The sequence below is a fragment of the Macaca mulatta genome, chromosome 19 (genome assembly GCF_049350105.2).
Source record: "Macaca mulatta isolate MMU2019108-1 chromosome 19, T2T-MMU8v2.0, whole genome shotgun sequence".
Taxonomy (NCBI): Eukaryota; Metazoa; Chordata; class Mammalia; order Primates; family Cercopithecidae; genus Macaca; species Macaca mulatta.
Genome location: NC_133424.1, coordinates 57,613,329 through 57,630,085, shown reverse-complemented (window position 1 = coordinate 57,630,085; position 16,757 = coordinate 57,613,329). Strand labels below are relative to the sequence as shown.

Genomic DNA, 16,757 nt, shown 5'->3' with positions numbered 1-16,757 from the left:
AGGGATGTATACATCTGAGGACACTGGTGACTTTCTGCCTTGCAGTGTGAATGCACCTTTTGAAAATTTAATTTTTTACTTTTTGTGGAGATGAAAGGTCTCACTTGTTGCCCAGGGTGGTCTTGAACTCCTGGCCTCAAGCGATCCTCCTGCCTCGACTCCCAAAGTGCTAGAATTACAGGTGTGAGCCACTATGCCCAGCCTGTGAATGCACCTTCTAAATACATGAAACAGCAACCTAGTGAGGGCATGGCCTTTGCAGTCAGACCTTGTACTTGGGGGTGCCTATTTGGGGGTGTCTGCAGAGCCTCCTTCTCTAAAAAATGCCCTCCACCCCAACAAGTGTGGGCTGGCCCTCTACCGCCCATTTGACAGGGAGGATGTGGGGGTCCTAGCTAAGCTTGCATGAGCTGCCCGGGTCAGGGGGCTGGACTGGGGGATCCTGTTCCAGACACCAGGAGGGCTGGGCTTGTGTGGCCCATGGCCAGCCCAGTGGAAGAAGTTCTGAAGAGAGAAAGAGGAACAAGGAGTGCATGTGGTCCAGAGAGCAGGTGGCAGACCTGGTTCCTGCCGGCTTTCAGGATCCCTGGGAACACGCAGAGGCCTGGCCTCCATCCAATGAACACCCTCATTCACCTCCTGTGGCCCCAAGTAGATTCTGGCCCTGATAACTGAACAGACTCCAACTGTCACGAGCAATGGCTCTCAACTCTTCATGGCTGAGTCTCCTCATCTGCAAAATGGAGCCAATGAGACTGAGACTGACACACAAAGCCTTCTCTAAAAGCAGCCACTGAGCTCTCTTGTGTAAAGCGTCTAGTGCTTTACAAGAGGCTGGCGCGTGGCAAACGGAAGTCCCTGTTATTGCAGGGCCCAACGCCTCAGCAGCGCCCGGGAGAGCAGGTGCTGGATGAGCAAAGAGCAAGCAGAGCCAGTTGCAGCCAGGGGCCCGCCAATCACCACCCCACCTGCTACCTCCACCTGCCCCCGGGCTCAGAAACAGTGGCCACACCCACTCCTGTCTGCCCTGAGACAAATATTTACCCAGGGCTGGGCACCTGAGGGTGCCGAAGTGAAGACCTGGGGATAAATAAGCACCAAGAGTGGTGAGGGGGCAGAGAGAACTCTCTGAGGGAGCTCGCAGGGTGGAGGGGAATGCAGACTCAGGGACAAAGGGAGCGACGGCCCAGGGCTGACCCTGCCTCCTCAAATCAGAGGCGGCACTGGGGCCAAGTAACTCTGTTCCTCCATCTACCCATTTCCAGCCTTGCCATGAAGAGTCAAGAGGACAGGAGGCAAAGCTCTCTGGATGCACGGTGCCTGCAGACAGGCTCTGTACCATTGTGCAGGGCAGGGGCTGGGCTCTGGCTGCCTAGGAGGGAAGTTCAGATTTGCCACTGACTAGCTGTGGGGAGCTGGATCTCTCCTTCATTGGTAAAATGGGGCAGCAATTCCATCTACCTCGTGGGATATGGATGGGATAAAACTAGCTGATGCACGGAGGGCTCAACGCCATGCGTGGCACCCAGTGGGCGTTCCACCAACGCTAGCTATTATGATTCCTGTTATGGATCTACGGGCCCACGGTGGCCCCTATACAGCCCTAAGTGCTCTGGGACTGCAGGAGAAGGCTGGCCTTTTCTACTTTTTTGTAAGGGTAATGCACATCTTCCTGCCCTTACCCGCTTCAGAAAAAACACGCCAACACTCGAGCTCCCAGAGGGCCGGGTGGGCCTCACATCAGCCCTGCACACTATGGAAGGGGTGTGTAGTTAGGCACTGACTCTTCTCTAAGCTGTCGAGGGCAGGAGCCGTGACCCCTCCCTCTGCCACAGAGCCCAGCACAGGTAAAGGAATCTTGGACACTCAGGCATTAGGGAAAGTATGAGGCTTTGGGCTCACATGGCCTTGGGGTTCAGATCCTGGATACTGGAATCCATTTCTTCCTCTTGATCCCAACTGCCTCAAGCTCAACAGTACCTGCTTCACCCAGCACCTGCTCTGTGCCCCGGGCAGGGTCACGCTGGAAACAGCGTCCAAGATCACCCTAACCCTGGCCTCTGTCCACACAGGGGTCCTAGTCCAGTCGGGAAGGCAGACTCATCCCCAGACAGTGACAAGCCAGAGTAGGCAGAGCTGGGGCAAAGGAAACCCTAACCCAGACTAGGGGTTGGGGCTTCCTGAAAGAGGGACCATCTAACATCACTGGCCACTGGAGGGCAGGGACTGTGAGTCTCGTTCGCATTGTCCCCTAGAACATAACTACACCAGGCACACAGCAGGCACTCCCCTAAGCAGGTGCTGAAAGACAGACAGCCAGGAAGGAGACTCTTGGAGAGTGAGCAGGAATCAGTCAGGCAAAAGGAGGTGAGAGCCATTTCAGAAAGACTGGCATTACCTTGAAAAGCCAAACATACTCATCAATTATGACCGGCAATTCTGCTTCTAGCTCCAGACTCTAGCGAAAGTCTTGCTCACGCCCCAGGTGAAATGTATCAGAAGGTAATGCCAGGCCTGTAATCCCAGCACCCCAGGTAAAATGTATCAGATGGAATCGATGCCTGTAATCCCAGCACTCTGGGAGGCCGAGGCGGGTGGATCACTTAAGATTAGGAGTTCGCAACCAGCCTGACCGACATGGTGAAACCCGTCTCTACTAAAAATACAAAAAAATTAGCCAGGCCTCGTGGCAGGAGCCTGTAATCCCAGCTACTCGGGAGGCTGAGGCAGGAGTATAGCCTGAATTCGGGATGCAGAGGTGCAGTGAGCAGAGATTGTGCCACGGCACTGTAGCCTGGGTGACAGAGCGAGACTGTCTCAAAAGAAAAAAAAAAAAAGAAAAAGCAAGACCCAGGAATTTACTCACAACACAATACCATGTTTATGAAACTCAAAAACAGGCAGAGCTAAACACCATGCTTTTCAGCATGCAGACATGGTTGATAAAACTCTTAAAAAGGCCACCTGATGACCCTTTCCCTTTATACTAAACCTGATACACCTGTTCCCCTCCCCTCAAAAAATAAAACACACAGAATGACAATGACGACAGTCAGGACAGTGGGCTCCCTCTACCCACCCAGAGGCAGTGGTGAGTTAATGGCAATGTTCTCACTCTGAAATTGGGAAGAAGGCTCACAGGTCTTCAACATATTACACTTCAACAACTTACATGTACATTACATACACATTCCATATGCCAAGAAGATAAATGGGCCGGGCAAGGTGGCCCATGCCTGTAATCCCAGTACTTTGGGAGACTGAGGCAGGCGGATCACATGAGGTTAGCAGTTCGAGACCAGCCTGGCCAACAAGGCAAAACCCCATCTCTACTAAAAAAAATACAAAAGTCAGCCGGGCATGGTGGTGCGCACTTCTAATCCCAGCTACTCAGGAGGCTGTGGCAGGAGAATCACTTGAACCTGGGAGGCAGAAGTTGTGGTGAGCCGAGATTGCACTACTGTACTCCAGTCTGGACGACAGAGTGAGACTCTGTCTAAATTAAAAAAAAAAAAAAAAAAAAAACTAATAATAATAATTAAAAAGCAGAAGGGAGGGAGAAGAGTGTTGCAACAGAGAGAACAGCATATGCAAAGGTTCAGAGGAGAAAGAGCCCTCGGAGCCTTGGGGAACTGAAGATCACTGTCAGGGTCAAATGAAGCAGGCAAGACAATCTGGCAGAGGACTCAGCAGAGCTGGGGGCATCAAGGTGCTTGACAAGGGTTTGCTGAGTCATTTAGTGGATCAACGCTTCCTAGCACTGCCACCCACCCAAGTCCTCAGTAGGTGACAGGGCCAGGCTGGGGAAAGGGGGCCTCTGAGGAAAGCCCAGTGCTCATCGGGAGACATTCAGTCCTGCCAGAACCAAGCAGGCTATTTCAGGCCACCTGCCTCAGGCTTCTGGTCATGGGTACCAGATGGCCATCTGAATTCAGAGGCTTTGGGAGTGCTTTAGTTTGGAATTTTATAAACTGTAAGCTGTTTACTGGTCCAGCAAAGCCTCCAGTGATGGAAATCAGGTGCTTGGGATTTCTTACTGCTCATCCTCACCTTCTTCATCCATAACAAGAGGGTAATGCCACCAACTCTCAGAGGTCTGTTTGGGAACTAATGAACACATTCATTCATTCTTTACGCAACAACCTGGGCTACGCAGACAGCCGTGAACAGAACAGGGCTGGTCCCTGCCCTCAAGGACTGACTGTGAGGAAGGCAAACAAATCACACAAAAATTTACCAGTTATAAGAAGAAAGCGTATATTACAGGGAAAAACAGAGGGGATACAAATTCAGATTTGGAGGAATAGTTAGAAAAGACCCATAAGAGAAAGGAACATTTCAACTGAGACCTAAAAGCTGAGTAAAAGTAAGAAATGTGGCCAGATGGGATGGCTCACGGCTGTAATTCCAGCACTCTGGGAAGCCAAGGCAGGAAGATCACTTGAGCCCAGGAATTTGAGACCAGCCTAGGCAACACAGGGAAACCCTGTCTCTACAAAAAATCCAAAAATTAGCCAGGTGTGGTGGTATGTGCCTGTGGTCCCAGCTACTAAGAAGGCTGAGGCAGGAGTATCACTTGGGCCCAGGAGATCTAGGCTGCAGTGAGCCATGACTGCGCCACTGCATTGCAACCTGGGAGACAAGACTGTCCCCAACAAAAAAAAAAAAAAAAAAAAAAGGACATTAATTCCTTCAAATATTTATCTAGTGTCTATTCTATGCCAGGCTCTATTCTAGGTGCCAGGCTACATAAGTGAACAAAATAGCCAGACATCTCATCTCAAGAAGCTTACACTGGAGGGGGACACGAGGTCATAAGCCAACAGGAGCCACACAAAAGTCCAGGCCACCCTTCCAGACAGAGGGAAGAGTCAGCTCTGAGGACCCTCCAATGGGGCAGAGGGGCAGCAGAGCTGAGGCTGCAAGTGGGCGACAGATCCTCAGGGCAAAGAATGGTATTACTGAAGGGTCAGGAAGCTACTGGAAGGAAACAGTACATGACACATGGGACCCTCATACAGAGGGTACTGACGATGTGGTGGCCATGGCCGTGGGAGATGAGGGAGTCTGGGCTCCTGCTGAAACTTGAGACTCCTGGGACGTGCTGAGCCTCCATAGCTATGGTGGGCTGGATGTGTCCAGGGACCCAGGCAGGACTGCTCTGGCTTCTGCCATCTTCTGCAAAGGAGTATGACCTCAGCAAGTGACCAATGACCCCAAGTAGCAGTTTTCTTATCTACAAAAATGTGGGGCACCAACAGGTTCACCGGGTTGCTCAGTCTGGTGCTCAGCAAACGGGGCTGGAGTTGTGGTTACAGTGGACCCACTAACCTGCTAACCCTTTTCCCAGGCTGGGCCTCCACTAAAGCACCCTCTCTCCTACACTGCAGGGCTTCCAAGGCCTATGCTGCCACTGTCTCCTCTGCCCTCTCTGAAGCCCCCAGCCCTGTGTTCCTCCATCCCAAGCTGTTCACACTGAGATAGGGCTTTCCTATGAAGACTCAGTGAAATAGCAGAGAAGAGAAAGTGCTTCTTTTTAGTGTCCTGCCCCCCTACCCCCACGTTTCCTGCAAGACAAATGATAAATGAGGACAAATATATGTGCACAATACAATTATATCTATCTTCAATAGAGAAGGAGTCCTCATAAAAGGTCCGAAAACAAAAATAGGCAAAGGTCATGAAGAACCAATTCCCAAAACCATGTAACATGTTAACAATAAACAGGTTAGGTCAGGCACAGTGGCTCATGCCTGCAATCCCAGCACTTTGGGAGGCCGAGACAGGAGGATCACTTGAGGCCAGGAGTTCGAGACCATCCTGGGCAACATAGCGAGACCTCATCTCTACAAAAAACACAAAAAGGCTGGGAGCGGTGGCACACACCTGTCATCCCAGACTTTGGGAGGCCAAGGCGGGTGGATCACCTGAGGTCAGGAGTTTGAGACCAGCCTGACCAACATGGAGAAACCCTGTCTCTACAAAAAATGCAAAATTAGATGGGTGTGGTGGTGCATGCCTGTAATCCTAGCTACTCAGGAGGCTGAGGCAGGAGAATTGCTTGAACCCGGGAGGCTGAGGTTGTGATGAGCGGAGATCGTGACACTGCACTCCAGCCTGGGCCACAGGAGTGAAACTCCACTAAAAACAAAACAAAACAAAACAAAACAAAACCGAAGTTAACTGATAGTCAAAAGAACGCTCACTAAAACAAGACACCATCTTAACATCAAGGCACCCACATGCAAATAGTATTCATTCAATCATTTAAAAAACAAATCTGGCCAGGCGCAGTGACTCACGCCTATAATCCCAGCACTTTGGGAGGCTGAGGCAGGTAGATCACCTGAGGTCAGGGGTTTGAGTCCAACCTGGCCAACAGTGAAACCCTGTCTCTACTAAAACTACAACAATTAGCCGGGTGTGGTGGTGCGCGCCTATAATCCCAGCTACTTGGGAGGCTGAGGCAGGAGAATGGCTTGAGCCTGGGAAGTGGGGGATGCAGTGAGCCAAGATCGCGCCACTGCACTCCAGCCTGAGTGACAGATTGAGACCCTGTCTCTGGCCATGGTTTAAACCAAGAAGCAGAAAAAAAGAGAGAGACCCTGTCTCATAAAAAAATCTAAAGCTACAGTGGTGACTATAACGACAGAACCCTAGCCCTCAACACTCACTATCCAACGTGGGCACAGTCGGTATCTGAGACTTCCAATGTTCCTTCCCTTTGACCTGGTAAAATCACCTTCTAAGAATTTTTTCTGAGAAGGCTACCCATGTGATGAACATGAAGATTTATGGACAAGGACGAACATCATTGCATTATTGATGCAACTGAAAACTGGAAAAGACCTAAATGCTCAGCAATGCAGAAATGGCTAGAATGAATTACAACAGCCCAATGATGTACTTTAAATCATGCTTTCTAAAAAAACAGAAAAATGAAGTGCAAAAGCAGGATATTCAACTGTATCTACAGTATCCTCACAGCTTTATTTTTATCTAGCTGTGGCTGTGAATGTAGCCAGAGAGAAGAGACGGGAAGGAAATGCACTGGCATTACACACTGAAAACATCCCAGGTGGTGCAAATCGCTCAGCTAAGAAGTCCTGCATCCGGGATACATATATGTAGAACTCTCACAACTCAATAATAAAGGGACAAACTATTTATTTATTTATTTATTTATTTATTTTTGAGACAGGGTCTCCCTCTGTCACCTAGGCTGGAGTCCAGTGGCAAGATAACAGCTCACTGCAGCCTCAACCTCCAGGGCTCAAGCAATCCTCCCACATTAGACTCCAAGGTAGCTGGGACTACAGGCATGAGCCACCAGGCCTGGCTAATTTTATAATTTTTTTTTATAGAGATGGGGTCTCACCATGTTGTCCAGGCTGGTCTTGAACTCCTGGGCTCAAATGATCTGTACACCTTGACCTCCCAAAGTGCTGGGATTACAATTGTGAGCCACTGTGCCTGGCCCCCCCTTTTTTAATAGAGACCAGGTCTTGCTATGTTGCCCAGGCTGGTCTCGAACTCTTCGGCCTCCCAAAGTGCTGGAATTACAGGCATGAATCACTGTGCCTGGCTGGCTCAATTTAAAAATGGGCAAAAGAACTAAAAAGACATTTCTCCAAAGAAGATACACAAGTGTTCAGTAGGCATATAAAAAGATGCTCAACATCGTCAGCCATAAGGAAATGCAAATCAAAAGCACAATGAAGCCTCAGCAACATAGTGCAACCCCATCTCTACAAAACAATTAAAAGTAAGAAAATCAGCCAGGTGTAGTGGCTTGTGCCTGTGGTTCTAGCTAATTTGGAGGCTGAGGCAAGAGGATCACTTGAGCCTGGGAGGTGGAGGCTGCAGTGAGCTAGGATTACATTACTGCACTCCAGCCAGGGCGACAGAGCAAGACCTCATCTCAAAACAAACAGGCTGGGTGCTCACGCCTGTAATCCCAACGCTTTGGGAAGCCGAGGTGGGTGGATCATTTGAGGTCAGGAGTTCAAGACCAGCCTGGCCAACATGGTGAAACCCTGTCTCTACTAAAGATACAAAAATTTAGCTGGGCGTGGCAGCGCATGCCTGTAATCCCAGCTATTTGGGAGGCTGAGGCATGAGAATTGCTTGAACTTGCGAGGCAGAGGTTTCAGTAAGCCAAGATCCTGCCACTGTATTCCAGTCTGGGCAACAAGAGCGAAACTCCATCTCAAAAAAAAAACCACAAAAAACCAAAAACAAAACAAAACAAAAAAACAGCTGGAGAGGTGGCCGAGGAGAGCAGCAGGAGCCTGGATCCCAGTGTCAAGGCATCCTTGGGTAAGTGCCACCCCTCTCTGGTTACCCCTCCACCCCTGAGATGAGGAAAGGGCCGGTGCCAGCCCTGGATTCTTTTGACTGCGCCAGAAGGCTGTAAGCACAAGCACCTGGACCTAAGAGCTGGTGGTAGGACATTCAGTCAGAGGGCCCCGCCTGCCGGTGCCTGCTCCACCTCAGGACTAGACAGGATCAGGCCACTGTCAGACTTGGGCACTCTAAGCTGGGCTCCATGAGGGCGTCATCCCTCGGCTCTGCCAGCACCAGCCCCAACTCCATTTTAATGGAACAACATTCACTGAACTGCTCTGTGCCTGGAGCTGTGCAAGGGACACAGCAGGGACCAAGACAGCCCCGGCCCTGACCCCCTGGGACTTGTAGTCCAGTGGGGAACACAGGTCCAGGCACAGCAAGGAAGGTGGCCCTCCAGGGAAATGGAGCACTGGCTGTTCATTGTGATCACAGCAGACAGAACCAGGCCAGGAAGCAAGGATCCCAAGCCTGAGACAGAAGGGGAGTGAGAACGGAGTCATGGAGGCTTGGCTGGGTGGCCAGTTGCCCCTGACACCTGGGACACGCGGGTCACAGGGAATGGCGAAGTAGGTCACCTGCCACAAAGGTAGAAGGCAGATCAGTTACCAGAACCTTGCCTGCCATCCCATGACCGGGAGGAGGTCCTGGGGTCCAATCACTTCCTAAATGGTGCGGCGTCCTACGAAGGCAAGTGTCCTGGCCTATGACCCCCAGCAAGTCAACAGAAAAGACAGGCCTGTTTGCCAGTCCTGCGCTGCCATTCCCACCAGGCTGGCAGGGGGGACACCAAAGGCAGGCTTGGTACTCCCCTCCATAAAGCTCCTCCTCCTCTCTGCCCACCTCCTTTTCTCGACCAGGGACTCTCCGAGCTGCTCATGGCAAGGACTAAGACCCAGCATTGTATGCCACTTCCTTCTCCACCTGCCCGTGTGGCTGCCCAGAGCCAAGCCCAGTGCCACGTGGTCTGGGCACTGGGGAATACACTGGCACCAAACCCAAGCCACCACTGCCTGGTGATGCTTCCAGTCCGGGGCCGAGAGTTTCGGCAGGCCCACAGATAAGCAGATCGCTGGCCACCTGATGGAGAGCCCATTAGGAGGGCCAGGAAGGAAGGGTTTGCTGGCACCTGAAAGATTAGCCAGAGCCAGCTGTGTGGGTGGGGCCAGCCTTCCAGGAGAGGATGTGGGGAGCTGCCTCCATGTTCTAGGACTGAAAGGAATCCACAATGGCTTGAACCCAGTGAGTGCATGGCAAGGTGATCTTGGTCATGGCTGGCGATGGTGGCAGGAGCCAGGTTATACCTGAGCTTCCTAACCTGCTGCAGGGACGTTGGATCAGAGAGAAAGGCAGCAGGGAGGTCACAAAGTGTGATGTGAAACAGGAATAGCAAAGTCTGCTTTTTCAAGAATGCTGTGGCTGCTAGGTGGGAAGCGGGCTGGAGAGGCAGCAGGAGAGCCGTCGGGAGACCCCTCCACCTGGCATGGCGGGGACAGCAAAGTGGAGGCAAAATAGATGCTGGTTGGCAAGGAATGAAGAAATGAATGCAGGAAAAAGTGACTCAGTGAACAAAATCTTCCTTCCCCACACCCTATGCTCCCCGACTGTCCTGAGCCCCGTGCCTGGGTTACAAGGGCTTTGCGGCGTCCGGCCTGGGTGCCCAACAGCAGCCCCACTTTGCCCAGAGTCCCTAAGGTTCCTGGAGGCGTTCAGTGGTTCCAGTCCTCCCGGGAGCCAGACGGACAGGATGCAGCCCTCTGCAGCGCTGGTCCAGGGAGGGGAGATGGGCCCGAACAAGTAACAACAGAGCGAGGAGGCACCATGGGAACCCAGAGAGCAGAGCAGAGCTTTGTCAGGGGATTAGAGAAGGGCTTGCCCAGGAGGCAGCGTGGAACGGGTAACGGGAGTTGGTCGGGAAGGGCAGGGGACTAGCGAGGGGCATGCTAGGCAGAGGAGCCCGCATCTAGGCGTGGGAGGGGTAATGGGAGTTGGTCAGGAAGGGCAGGGGACTAGTGAGGGGCATGCTAGGCAGAGGAGCCTGCGTCTAGGCGTGGGAGGGTAACAGGAGTTGGTCAGGAAGGGCAGGGGACTAGCGAGGGGCCTGGCGCCTGAGCTAGGAGGCTGGATATTCTTTGGGAAAGGCCTCCCACACCAGGCCCAGGGGTGTGGACTTTGTCCTGTAGTTACGGTGGAGCCCTGGGGGCTTTTTGAAATAGGACAGAGGATCAGAACCATTCAAGCTGCCAGGCTAGAACCCAGCTCCTCCTCTACTACCTGTGTGGCCTTGGCACCTCTGTGAGCTTGTTTCCTCCTCCAAGATTAACGATGCGTTTAAAGAGCTTAGCCCTGGTAAGTGCTCCATAAATGGGAGCTGTGAGTACCAACACCTCCATCACCACCACCAGGAGGCATGACCCCTGCAGAGTCACTTTCACCTTTTGGCAGCCCCACTCTCCCACCCTCCCTCTCTGTTGTCCTGGGGAACCAAGCGAGTTCAGCTTTGACAGTCCTTTGCTTTGCAAAAGGGAAGGCTGCACAGGACGCGAGCAGTTCACTACATCACTGACGGCAGCTGGTGAAAGCCTCGGAGACCATGGAGAGAGGGAGGGGTGGGTGTGAAGGTGGCACACGAGTCCGACCCCGGTGGGTCTCAAGCGCCAGCTTGCTAGAGGAGCCCGCCCACCTAACCAGGGAACACATTCCCAGCTGGAACCCAACCAGCCCTGAGGGGAGCATCTGACTGCAGGGCTCCCGACCCAGGCTTCCGCTGCGAAGGGAGATGGGGGCTCGGCAAGTCACATGCGGCAAGACAGGCTGCGGCTGTCAGCAGACACTTCCAAACCTCCACCCCCACCTTGAGGCAACCGCTCAGTGCCAGCTGCCTAGAGGAAGGGAAAGGGTGAGAACAACTTTCGAGTGCCTACTGTGTACCTCCATCCACCACCAATTCATCCAGTATGAGAGCCTGCGGAGGGCCAGGCACCATAGAGGGTGCTGGAGACACAGGTGAGCCAAGACAAAGATGGGTCCTGTCTTCACAGACCTTCCTACTCAATGTAGGAAACAGCCAAGCATGATGGATCCCTCGCATTCCTTTTGGCACCCAGCCTCTGAACCCCCTTCCTGCAATTAGGGAACCCCCTCCACATCTCCCACCTCCTCTAAGCTGAAACAGCAGACCCCAGCCTCCTGTGTGGCTCCAGTCCAGGAGTCTAACGTGGGCGCAGCCCCAGAGGAGCTGATGTAACAGGAGTGGCATCAGCTAGACACTGGATGTACGGTGTGCTCCTGCTGGCGTGGGCCCCAGGCCTGGCTCTCTGGTCTTCCCAGAGAGTCTAAAACCTTTGAAAGAGAGTCCTCATCTGGAAAAATGGCTTCACAAATGGGGAAAGTGGTCCAGGGAGGTCAAGGGACTTGCCCAAGGCCACACAGCCCAAGCGTGGAGGAGCCGAAATCATACTCAGGCAGACAATCCTACCCAGATGAGGCAGGTTGGCCCCACCTGCCTAACCCTTACAGCCCGGGGAGGCAGGAACCAGTCAAGTTCAGGGCAGCGGCCACCTCATTCAACTTCCCCATGTCCTCACGAACGCCTGCAACAGCCAGCTACTGTTCCAGCTGCTTTCCAAGTAGAGGCTAATTTAATCATCAATCCCCATACAAATGGGGACACTGAGGCAAGGAAGCTGGGTGATTCGCCCAAGGGCAGAGCTGGGACTGGCACCCAGGGGGCTCCCGCGCTGCCTCCTGGGTCACTGCCATTTCAGACACGGAACGAGGCCCGCTGCGGGCTCCAGTCTCCTCCTGGAACCCTTAGGCCAGATGTGATTTAGAATCAGAACTTTCTGGATTTTGTAAGACCGAAGGACACTGATATTGCACTAAGCCACCAGAGGGGTCTGGGATGGTCTGTAGAGCTTTCTGGATCTGGGTACTGTGAGACCTGAAGGGACTGTGAAAGTGAAGTCACTGGAGGAGGTCACTGGACTTCACAGCCCACACGCCTCCCAGAGCTCATGCAGGGGCAGGATGCCCCAAGCAGGCCAAGGACAAACTGGCTTGGGGAGCACGAGGGAAGGGACTCAGAGATCCAAGGAGAGAAGGGAAGGGGAAAAACAGTCATCTCAGAGGTGCTATAGGAAACAGTGGCAACGGCAAACCTGTTGGTGGAGGGAGGGCTCAGAGCAATCTGAAGAAGAATCAGTGAAGTCAAGTGTCAGCTATTAGCCAACATGAGGCTAGGCTAAGCCTACAGCCTCTGGGCTCCTGGCTCACGGCCCCTCCCTGGTCTCCCTGTCTCAGTCTCACCCCATTCATGTCACCCCCACCCAGAGTTCTGTTAAAAACACTCACTATGCCCCTCCTTTTTTCTTTTGAGACAGGGTCTTGCTCTGTCACATAGGCTGGAGGGGAGTGGTGTGACCACAGCTCACTAAAGCCTCAACCTCCTGGGCTCAAGTGATCCTCCCACCTCAGCCTCCTGAGTAGCTGGGACTATAGGCACACACCACCATGCCCGGCTAATTTTTGTCTTTTTTATAGAGACAAGGTCTCGCCATATTGCCCAGGCTGGTCTTAAACTCCTGGGCTTCAGCAATCATCCCGCCTGGGCCTCCCAAAGGGCTAGGATGACAGGCGTGAGCCCCCCACACCCAGCCCAGGCCCCTTCTTAAGCCCTCTGGGGCTCCCTGCTAGCACAGCCCATAAGGCCCCACACAGCAGTCTCTCCTGCCTCCTCCAACCTCACCTCTGACCCGCCTGCCTCCACCTCAACTAAGTCTGGCTTTTTTCTGTTCTTCAGACGTACCAGGCTGGTTCTCTCTGCCTTCCACCCCTGGTGCACACCTCCCGCTGCTCCTCACCTGGCTAACTGTTGGATTGCCTTGTTGATGTCCCTTCTAGGGAGCTGCCTCTGCCCTGCCCTCCTGCACACCCTGTGAACCCTCCCTAATCTGAGTCCTCGGCAGCCTGGTTTGCTGAGAATTCTTTACTCTGTGTCTCCCTCACTTGACCGTGAACCCCACAGAAGCACGGACGGGGCCTGTCTTCTGCCCTGACTCATAACACGTGTCACGGCCACACCATGCTGAATGCATGACTGGTTACAGGGTCACCAAGTCACTCATGCAGCAAGAATATATTGAGCGCCTACTACGTACCAGACACTGTGTAGCACAGGAAGAACATGTCCCAGAGGCCAAGGGTCAGAACAGCAGGCAATGCCGAGGACAGAGGAGCAGCACAAATCTCCAGGGACTCAAGCTGTCCACGAACCACAGGGACCCCCTCCTGCATGCCCACCAGGCTGGGCCCTTACCCCACCTGTTTCTATTTCTCATCCCTGCCACAACACCACAAAGCCAGCACTGTCACCTCTATCTTATAAACAATTCTGGGTTACAGATGAAGAGACTATGCACCCTGCACTGAACGCGGCCACTTGCCTCCAAGCACTCAGCCGCCACACAGGGGTTACTGCGCAGGCTTCGGCGCCAGGCTGGCTGCCTGGGTTTGAATCCCAGCTCCACCACTTACCGGCTGTGTGACCTCAGGAAAATTACTTTACCTCTATGGGCCCCATTTCATCATCTATAAATTGGGGCACATAGCACCTGCCTCCTGGGGTGGCTGTGATATCTAAATGCGATAATACAGGAAAGGCACTTAGACCAGTGCCTGGTACAGGAACATGGAAGGCAAGGACTGATGACGACTAAGGTCAGCCAGAGGGCAGGGATTTAACCTGCCCTGCCCCCATGCCCCACTGCAGCAGGCCGCCTGCCCAGCTTGAATTTCTGCAGTTACCTTAAGGCAAGCATTTCAATGCTCACCTATTAATTTGCTCCAAAACAGGTCTTTGAGGTCAATGCCAGCCACCCCTGAACTGAGGTCTGAAGGCAGGCTTGGGACTGAGTGATGGATGGCGGAGCAAAGCACACAGACAGCCAAGCGAGGTTGTCAGAACCACCCGGGGAGCTTTTTGTAAAAACAGGTTTCTGGCCTTCATGCCCAGTGACTGCTCCAGCTGCAGCCCGTCCAACACAGGGCATTTGGCCCCACGGTTCTTAATCCTCTTGGAGCCGGATGCCTATGAAGGTTCGCAGAGCCCCAGTACTCGCTCCCAGAAACACATGCACAGGCACTCCCGCTGACGCACTCAATGCTGGTTACTGAGTGCCAGCTGGGGGCCAGCTTCGCGTACTCTTCCAGGAGTCAGAATGGGCGCTAAAGCCTGTCTGTAAGTCCCTGAGGAAGAGCCCTCGTCCTGGCACCAACTGGATTAACTACCACAAAAAAGTTTCCTGTAAATCCCACCATAGGGTGTGTGATCAGAGGAGAGCACCCCATTCCTTCGGACATGTGTCCCGTGCCCGAGCCTCCTGTGTGCTAGACTAGGGTCACAGAGGTGACTCACACACAGTCTTTGCCCTCGAAGGGGGAAACAGATGCGAGCATAGGCACAAGGAATCAGGCAGCCCACCTGCATGTGCAGGCACAACAAGTGGCGAGTCACAGTGTGCAAAGGGCCTGGGAGAGCAGAGGACAGGCACCAGCACAACAGTACCACTAACCCGATCGTGTTCCAACAGGGCGGGGGCTGGGGTGGTGGAGCCCCCACTCCAGAGGAGACTCAGGCTTAGGGAGGAGCTGCAACTTGTCCAAAGTCATCAGCCAATGTAGGCAGAGGCTGGGACTAAAATGGCCAGTGTGGAATCTTGGTACCCCTGCTGCCTCTCCTGCTAGTGAGCTGAAACATGCTGATTTAGTTTTAGCTCAGAGAGGTTGGGCAACTTGTCCATGGTCACACAGCTTGGCAGACACAGAGTCAGGCCTGGAGGTCAGGGACTGCTGAGGCACCCAGCCTGGAGGAGAGGGCCCCTGAGAGAAAGCAGGGATGCTGAGGCGGGAGACTGTAGGGTAAAGAGGAGTACAAACACACAACACAGGCAGGAAACAGAAACGAAAGGTTAGGGCTATAGGTGCGGGCAGAGGAGCGGTGATGACGGGAATAACAAGGGAGGCATTTGCTGAGCATTTACTATGGATCAGGCACTGTGTTCTCTCACTTAATCCTCCCAATCACCCTATGAGGACATACTTCTGTCAGCTGCATTTTAGACACAGAAAAATCGAGGCAGAGAGAACAATCGCCAAAGTCACGTGGCTGTTCAGTGGCAGGGTCTACTTGCCAACTCCAGCAGCAGGAGGTGGAGCTGGGCCCAGATGGAAATCTGAGCAGATGCATCAACCCCCCTCGACCCCATTCCCTGCTCCCTAGCAGCTCCACCACGAATGCTAAAGCGAGCCGGTTCCCTAACCCAGGGCCTCTTTCCACCACTGACAGATGCGTGTCTACCTGTCCAGCCTGTTTCTAGGGCTAAATCTGCAGCACGGGTTTCAATAGCAAACAGTATGGCATTTCAATGCCCTAGGATCCGCATTTAAGAACACCCTGCCCCCACCGCTACCTCTGCCCTCCAAAGCTCAGGTGGCCAGACATGGTAGCATGCCTGGACCCCCTCACCCTGCCCTGCAGACACCTTGACTTCATGCGATGAGCTTCCTGGTGGACAAACCCCCAACGCACACACACTGGAGGACTGATGGTCAGGGAGCAGGGAGTGAGTCACCGGCAGGACTGGAGGAGGGGAGATGAGTCTCCCGGACTGTGGCTGGTGTCATGTGCTCTCATCACAAGTCCCTCTCACATGCCTATCTTTCCAACCCCACAGAGTTCGGCTGGGGCTGGGGAGACCAGCCGAGCCTCAGGTCATTCCTGCAGTTTGGCCTAATGGGTTCCTTGTGTAAGTCTGGCCTTGGCCTTCAGAATTGCTGAAGGGTCTGCCACAACATGACGGGATTGCGTGCAGCTAGCTAGCCCCGCTCCCCACCAGCACCCAAGCGCCCAGCCTGACAGTGCTGAAGCAGCCTCTTTGACTCACGATTCCCAGCCTGCCTTGTCCCGGAGCTTCCCTGCCCATCTCCACACACCTGACTATGGCTTGCTGAGGGTGCAGGTTCACCCTATCCTCTGACGTCCTGCTGGTCTGCAGGGCAGGATCACTGGCCCTGTTTTACAGGTGAGGAAACGCAATGCTCTGCAAGAACCCATGCTTGCCAGAGGCCACAGAGCACGTTGCTGCCCCGCTGGTGTCACCATGCCAGGCTGCTCGGGCCCCTGACATACGGCTACATGTCACTCTGCTAGGTGGCTCCCAGATACCACCAGGCCTCACAGGCCCACAGGCGCTCATTCAACAACTGAGTGTCCTTGAGGAAAGCGGAGAAGGGGATGGACTCGGCCTCTGCTCTCCCATTCCAGCGTGGAAGAGAGACCACCACCAAGAAAACAAGCACGCGCGGCTGGGCGCGGTGGCTCACGCCTGTAATCCCAGCACTTTGGGAGGCCA

General features: G+C 53.5%; 1 protein-coding gene and 2 long non-coding RNA genes across 5 annotated transcripts in view; 1 reads left to right on the top strand and 2 right to left on the bottom strand.

The window, feature by feature from the left end:
* Nucleotides 1–16,757, bottom strand: part of PPP1R37 (protein phosphatase 1 regulatory subunit 37) — a 53,783-nt gene that overhangs the window by 32,205 nt on the left and 4,821 nt on the right. The window lies entirely within an intron of this gene.
* LOC144337187 (uncharacterized) lies at nucleotides 67–10,812 on the top strand. Its single transcript, XR_013409920.1, has 4 exons — nucleotides 67–181; nucleotides 4,437–4,563; nucleotides 7,828–9,827; nucleotides 10,665–10,812. It is a non-coding gene; the product is annotated as an uncharacterized LOC144337187 (long non-coding RNA).
* LOC144337188 (uncharacterized) lies at nucleotides 997–3,529 on the bottom strand. The gene is made up of 2 exons (XR_013409921.1): nucleotides 2,658–3,529; nucleotides 997–1,795 (listed from the first exon to the last, which is right to left on the bottom strand). It is a non-coding gene; the product is annotated as an uncharacterized LOC144337188 (long non-coding RNA).